Consider the following 6000-nt stretch of genomic DNA (forward strand, 5'->3'; position numbering starts at 1 on the left):
TCTCTTGTTGACCTCCTAGAAATATAGTAACGTAATTGAAATAGCTTACAGTCTATTACAGCTTTTACTGCTGATTCATACAGTGGCATTACACATCTTGTATATTGTATTGAGGAAGAGGAAATATGCACAACACTAGGATGGAGTTTACATACAGATATCCACCACGGAACACAATGCAGCTTTTCAAGAGTTCCACTTGGATGGCTGAGCACCGGTTTTGTCGCTGTTCAACGGAGCATGCTGATTGGTGAGATCCACCTTTGATCTACTTCTCATGTAAATCGATATGTCTGTAAGGAAACTGGTTCTGGTTTGGATTATTTTGATCTCCATTAGTGACACATGGGAGAACCCATAACACGAGTTTCACGCTGGCAGTACATGCTGTCTAACGAGATAGACTCAAATCTTACGACAAATCGATAAAAAGAAATAAGACATACAATAAGGAACTATCTCACATTTTCTTAAGATTATGCGAACAAATAGATAAGAAGATTCAAGATGTCAACTCAGCGAAAAGACTAAGCTTTATAATCTGAAAACTGAGTTATAGTTACGAATTTCAAAATAAACTTGAAGAAAATTGATATGACTGGAATAGAAATGGAACATTTGCAAGTAAAGACATAATGTTTACTTTCACGTGGTCTAGCATTGAGAATTATTATTCAGGTAATTCTTACTCAAATACATTCAGATATGTATCGTTACCAGCCCCTCCAGCTGTATCCTGCCACTTGCTACATAATGTAGTAAAACACCACAGTAACCATGGTGACAGCCATCTGGCCCAGGTCAATGACCTCATTTGTTTTGGAACGGAAGAAGAAGAAAAATAAAATTACGGGTAGTTTATTTGCAAGTTGATGCCTGGGGGCTGATTGCAAGCACAGTGTGGAAACATAAGAGTCATACATGATGTGACAATGAACAATGATAAACAATATTGTAAAAAGAGGCTAGTCGAATACAAGTCTGTTCTGCTCGATTTTAAGAGGATCGTGGCTTTCTGTTCGTCAGTGAATGTGGGGAAGTAGGGTACTGAAATATGAATGTTTGCATAGTTGATGTCGCAAGTCACATATGGCGGGCCGATAGTGTCAACAAATCTAACCAGAAACAGGCGTCTGTTAAGCGTCATGCTGAGATTGTCACACACAGAATAGGAATAATAAAAAGATGTTCCCCTGCGTGAGCTCCGGATGTCACACAGAACGGGGGTGATAAAAAACGTCCCCGTGCGTGAATTATGTTGTATTGTGTTGAATTGTTCTGCCTCATCATTCTGGTGACAAAGAAGAAGAGTGATAGACGTCACCTGATACGTCCGGAAGTTGATTTCCTTTTTTTATATAATTTTAGGGATTAAATTGCATTGGAACATTGTTTACCTGGATGCCTTACTTTCATAAACGCACACCCTTATAGTTGTTCGTACAGAACCCCTTGTTCGCATAGTTAATGCCAGAAGTCACATGTGGCGGGCCGATCGTGTCAACAAATCTCACCACAAACAGGCGTCTGTTAAGCGTCATGCTGAGATTGTCACACACAGAACGGGGCTGATAAAAACGTCCCCTGCGTGATATGTTGTTATTGTGTTGTGTTGGGCTCCCATGGGAAATATTTTCCAGATTTCTGTCTCATCAATTATGCAAATCATGTAATATGCAAGCTGTTGTTTACAACGTCAAGGCCATTGAATGCTTCATTACCTGTCATATATATATAGCACATATGTAACACGTATTGACGTGACACGTGGTGGGAATTTTAAACCTGTTTTCTACACCATTTTACATTATGACTTCACAAAAACGGCAGTCAGGACAATTAGCTTGACACATCCCTTTTGTCTTTCCTTCTTCCCTTGTATGTTCTATAAAATGTTGACAAATAATGAAAACCTCTTGTCCCTCTTCCCTAGTTTTCTTTTTTTTCTATTTTGTTATAACCCAATTAAAAACGGATCAGACGATAGCCTACTTGCACTAGTCTCTACCAGACTTACTACGCTGGCTATTAGAGGGAAAATAATTTGCCAGGAGAGTTTTGCCACCAGAGGAGTTGGCCGGCAAGAGGGGAAACATGAACCTAAGCGCGGACTGACTCTCCTAGCCAATTTTTTTTCCATATTCTATGATTCCCGCACCCCCGTAGGAAGGCCTGGTGGAGGCTATACTTGCCCCTATTCCGCCCACCAAACACAGCTTATTTTTATTCCCCGTGATTTGTTGGGAAAAAGCCGTTGTATTCACGTAATCCGTGGCGAGACGACAAAATTTTGCCTTTCACAATACTAGCGTTCTTTTGAATTCAGAGTAAAATGTTGCCCCCCCCCCCCGTTTATCAAACAGGTGTGCAGCAGCCATTAAAAAGGATAAAAAGAAAACAGTGTGTACATTTAATATGTCTATTCAGTTAATGATAATGCCAAAACAATATGAAGTGGCACTGCCCGCAACAACAAGGGAAGATCGATCAATAAACTACGGTCAAACATGCTCAAATCGACCACGCGTGGGACCGCCAAAAGCGGTCGTTTTGCACAGATGGTCGATTTGAAGAGCAGCTTTTACTTCTCTTCTATCAGCCGTTGTTCCGCTGACTAGACGTACAGTAGATAGGCATCGTCGGGTCTTTATAGCGGCGGCAGGGACAAACTTACCCAATAACGAAAGTAGGTCATTGTACAAGCTACAGGAATGCAAGGGATAGACGTCGTATAGCTCAACACATCGCGCTTCGGTCTTTGACTTTGACTTTATTTTATATACCGGGAATATAGGAATAAAGGAATATACCGTAGAAGGCAGTTAATTGCACACCGGATAATCGCATACTTCTGTTAATTGCACGAAATCCCCAAATCCCATTGCGGTACGGTTCGGCTTAATAAATTCGCTTTGTTGCACCATTCGGTTGATTGCACGAAATACACTGGCAAATGGGGTGTGCAATTAAGCGGCTTCCACTGTATACCAGTGCTGGGGGCCCGTACAAGCCTCCCGGTATATATTCCTTTCCCGGAATATTTTCTTTTCCCGGAAAATCGCGAATACACCCCCCCATTCCCAATAAAGAATTACGCCAAGGCCCCCAAAGACCCCGTGGCTCCCTATGTAGACTGTACCTAGACAGTTTTACTTTGTGTTCTGCCACGGAGTTTTATTGTATGTGTGACCAACATTACATACAGTATTTCAGAAAAACTATAATAGTAAAGCATTACATCTATCGGACCAGTTCCTGGCAGACTGTACCTGGACAGAGTTCTGTTTTGGCTTCTGCTGCGAGCTTCTCGTCGGTGGAAATAAAGTTGTGGTTGTGTAAAAAGAGTCTCTTTATTCAGTGTACCAGTTTTGTTTTGTCCCCTGCCTCGGGCGACACAGACAGGCCCATCCCGCAGGCCTGATAGATAACGGGAAAAAGGACCATTTGTGTGGCGCCAGTCTGCAATAAAACAGGATTTGTTGTACGTTCTTCGGGCGGTACGCTGCAGACGGAAGACATTTTGCTGTATTGGAGATCATTTCCTTCTTATCTCGGGCATTGCTGTATATCAACAGCGTTCCGAATTAGGTACCGTCTGGAGTAAGGGTCCCCAGGCTACGGACTGGTAATTCAATATCATTGCTTGTCACAGTTTCCCTCCACACAAACCATTATCGTTCTTCTCCAGATACAACTTTGTGAGAATTGGATTATATTTGACGTATTATAATTTCTTCTGTTACAACTGTGTTAGAGTGTCATAACTTCCACTTTTTTGTCGTTGAAAAGGTTCATCAGGCATGGCTGTATATCATCCCCGTTCCGAATTAGGTACCGTCTGGATAAAGGGTCCCCCGGCTATAGACTGGTAATTCAATATCATTGTTTTTACCGCTAGTTTTCCTTTACAACGCTTTATCGTTGTTCTCCAGGTACAACTTTGTGAGAATTGGGTTGTATTTGACGTACAGTCAAACCTGCCCAAGCGTCCACCTCTTCTCAGCGACCATGGCCACCTGGCCATTACGACCGCTTTTTTCGGTCCCGAAAATTCTTCAGTCACAACTGCGTTATTACTTCCGCATTCTTTTTCGTTGAAGAGGTTCATCAGGCATTGCTGTATATCATCCGCGTTCCGAATTAGGTATCGTCTGGAGTAAGGGTCCCCAGGCTATATGCTGGTAATTCAATATCACTGTTTCCCGCCAGTTTTCCTCTACAAACCATTATCGTCCTTCTCCAGATACAACTTTGTTAGAATTGGGTTATTTGACGTATTATAATGTCTTCAGTCACAACTGCGTTTTTTCTTTAGTTGAAGAGATTCATCAGGCATTGCTGTATATCAGCCGGGTTCGGAATTAGGTACCGTCTGGAGAAAGGGTCCCCTGGCTATATGCTGGTAATTCAATATCATTGTTTGTTGGGGTTTTTCCCGCCAGTTTTCCTCTACAACGCTTTATCGTTCCTCCACAGATACAACTTTGTGAGAATTTGGTTATTTTCGACGTACGATAATTTCTTCAGTCACAACTAAGACCTGAGTGTTTGCTTCAATGCCTGAATACGTAATTCAGCGCGCTACAGCGCTGCAATTTGTTTGGAGATTGAAGAAATTGGAATCAATAAACAGTCATTAGAGTATGTGGGGAAGGACAACCTCAAGCCAACCGTTCACACTTACGCCACATCTTCAGAAAAGACGCTATTATGTATTTATTATTACTTCCACGTATTTTTGCTTCCACGTTTGTTTTGCTGGTTTTACTGATTTGAGTTGCGCAATCATTAGAAAGTCGCGTGCCATTCAGATAGCATCGCTGGGGATACAATACACCGCTTTGAGGCTAACCATAAGGGGGCTTTATATGCTTTTAAGTCAATCAATGTTACCATGGCAACGATGTAGATAAGATAATTCCTGCCCGTAGTCTATGTTAGAGTTCTTAATAAGTCGTTAAAAACGCAACAAACGATCAAATATAATAGGGTAGAGAAACATAGAGAAATATTTTGTCGTTGTTTTTTTTTTTTTTTTGCTGAGTTTAGATTTCTTCTTTCCCTTTATCCACTGACAAATAATGTCAATGGCCTGGACCAGACGGCCGTCACCATGGTTACTGGTTAAGTCGCAGACCCCTCGTGGTGTTGGATTACATCATGTAGCAAGTGGTAGGACAGAACTAAAGGGGCTGGTCATCAGATGTATGTATGTATGTGTTTGAGAAAGAACAAACTGAGCAGTAGTTTGTTAGGCTAGACCATGTGAAGGTAAACATTACCTATTTGCTTGCAAATGTTACCTTTTTAGTTTTCATATTATTCATTAATAAAAGTTTATTTTACAGGACTTGTTTTTGGAGTTAATCCCACATCGGTAGAGTTAAGAAATTATTAAGCAGAACACGTTTTTGTGCTTATGTCGTCCTCGATTCATTTATACTATTTCGCCGGACTATTTCAGTAATAAAAACAACAAAGGCAGTCCTCACAGCAAATTGATCACAAATCACTAAGTCTCGTTGGCGGCCTAGTTCTGCAATCTTATCGAATCCTGAACATCCTGAAGGAGACGAAAAGTCCCACGTGAGTTGAGACGGAATCATCAGCAGACAACGCTGGAGAACCGGCGGTACTTCGCGGCTTGTTAATGGGGAACTAAATTGAACCCAATAGGCATGTTACACTTACATGTGTTAGCTACGTACCAATGGGCACGTTACACTTACATGTGTTAGCCCCGTACCCATGGGCATGTTACACTTACATGCGTTAGCCCCAGACGTTGTACCATTTCGCCAAATAGCAGTTACCCAATCAATTAGATACGATTTTGGAAACGGTCAGACGTTTCAGACAGCCAGCCCGTGTCTTTCGTCAGTGACACTGGAGGGATTTTGTTGGAGAGAGATTTTATATCCTAGCTGCAAATTGAACACAATAATTGAACCGAATGGGCATGTTACACTTACATGTGTTAGCCCCAAACGCTGCTCACTC

This window comes from Branchiostoma floridae, unplaced genomic scaffold, assembly GCF_000003815.2.
Source record: "Branchiostoma floridae strain S238N-H82 unplaced genomic scaffold, Bfl_VNyyK Sc7u5tJ_490, whole genome shotgun sequence".
NCBI classification, from domain to species: Eukaryota; Metazoa; Chordata; class Leptocardii; order Amphioxiformes; family Branchiostomatidae; genus Branchiostoma; species Branchiostoma floridae.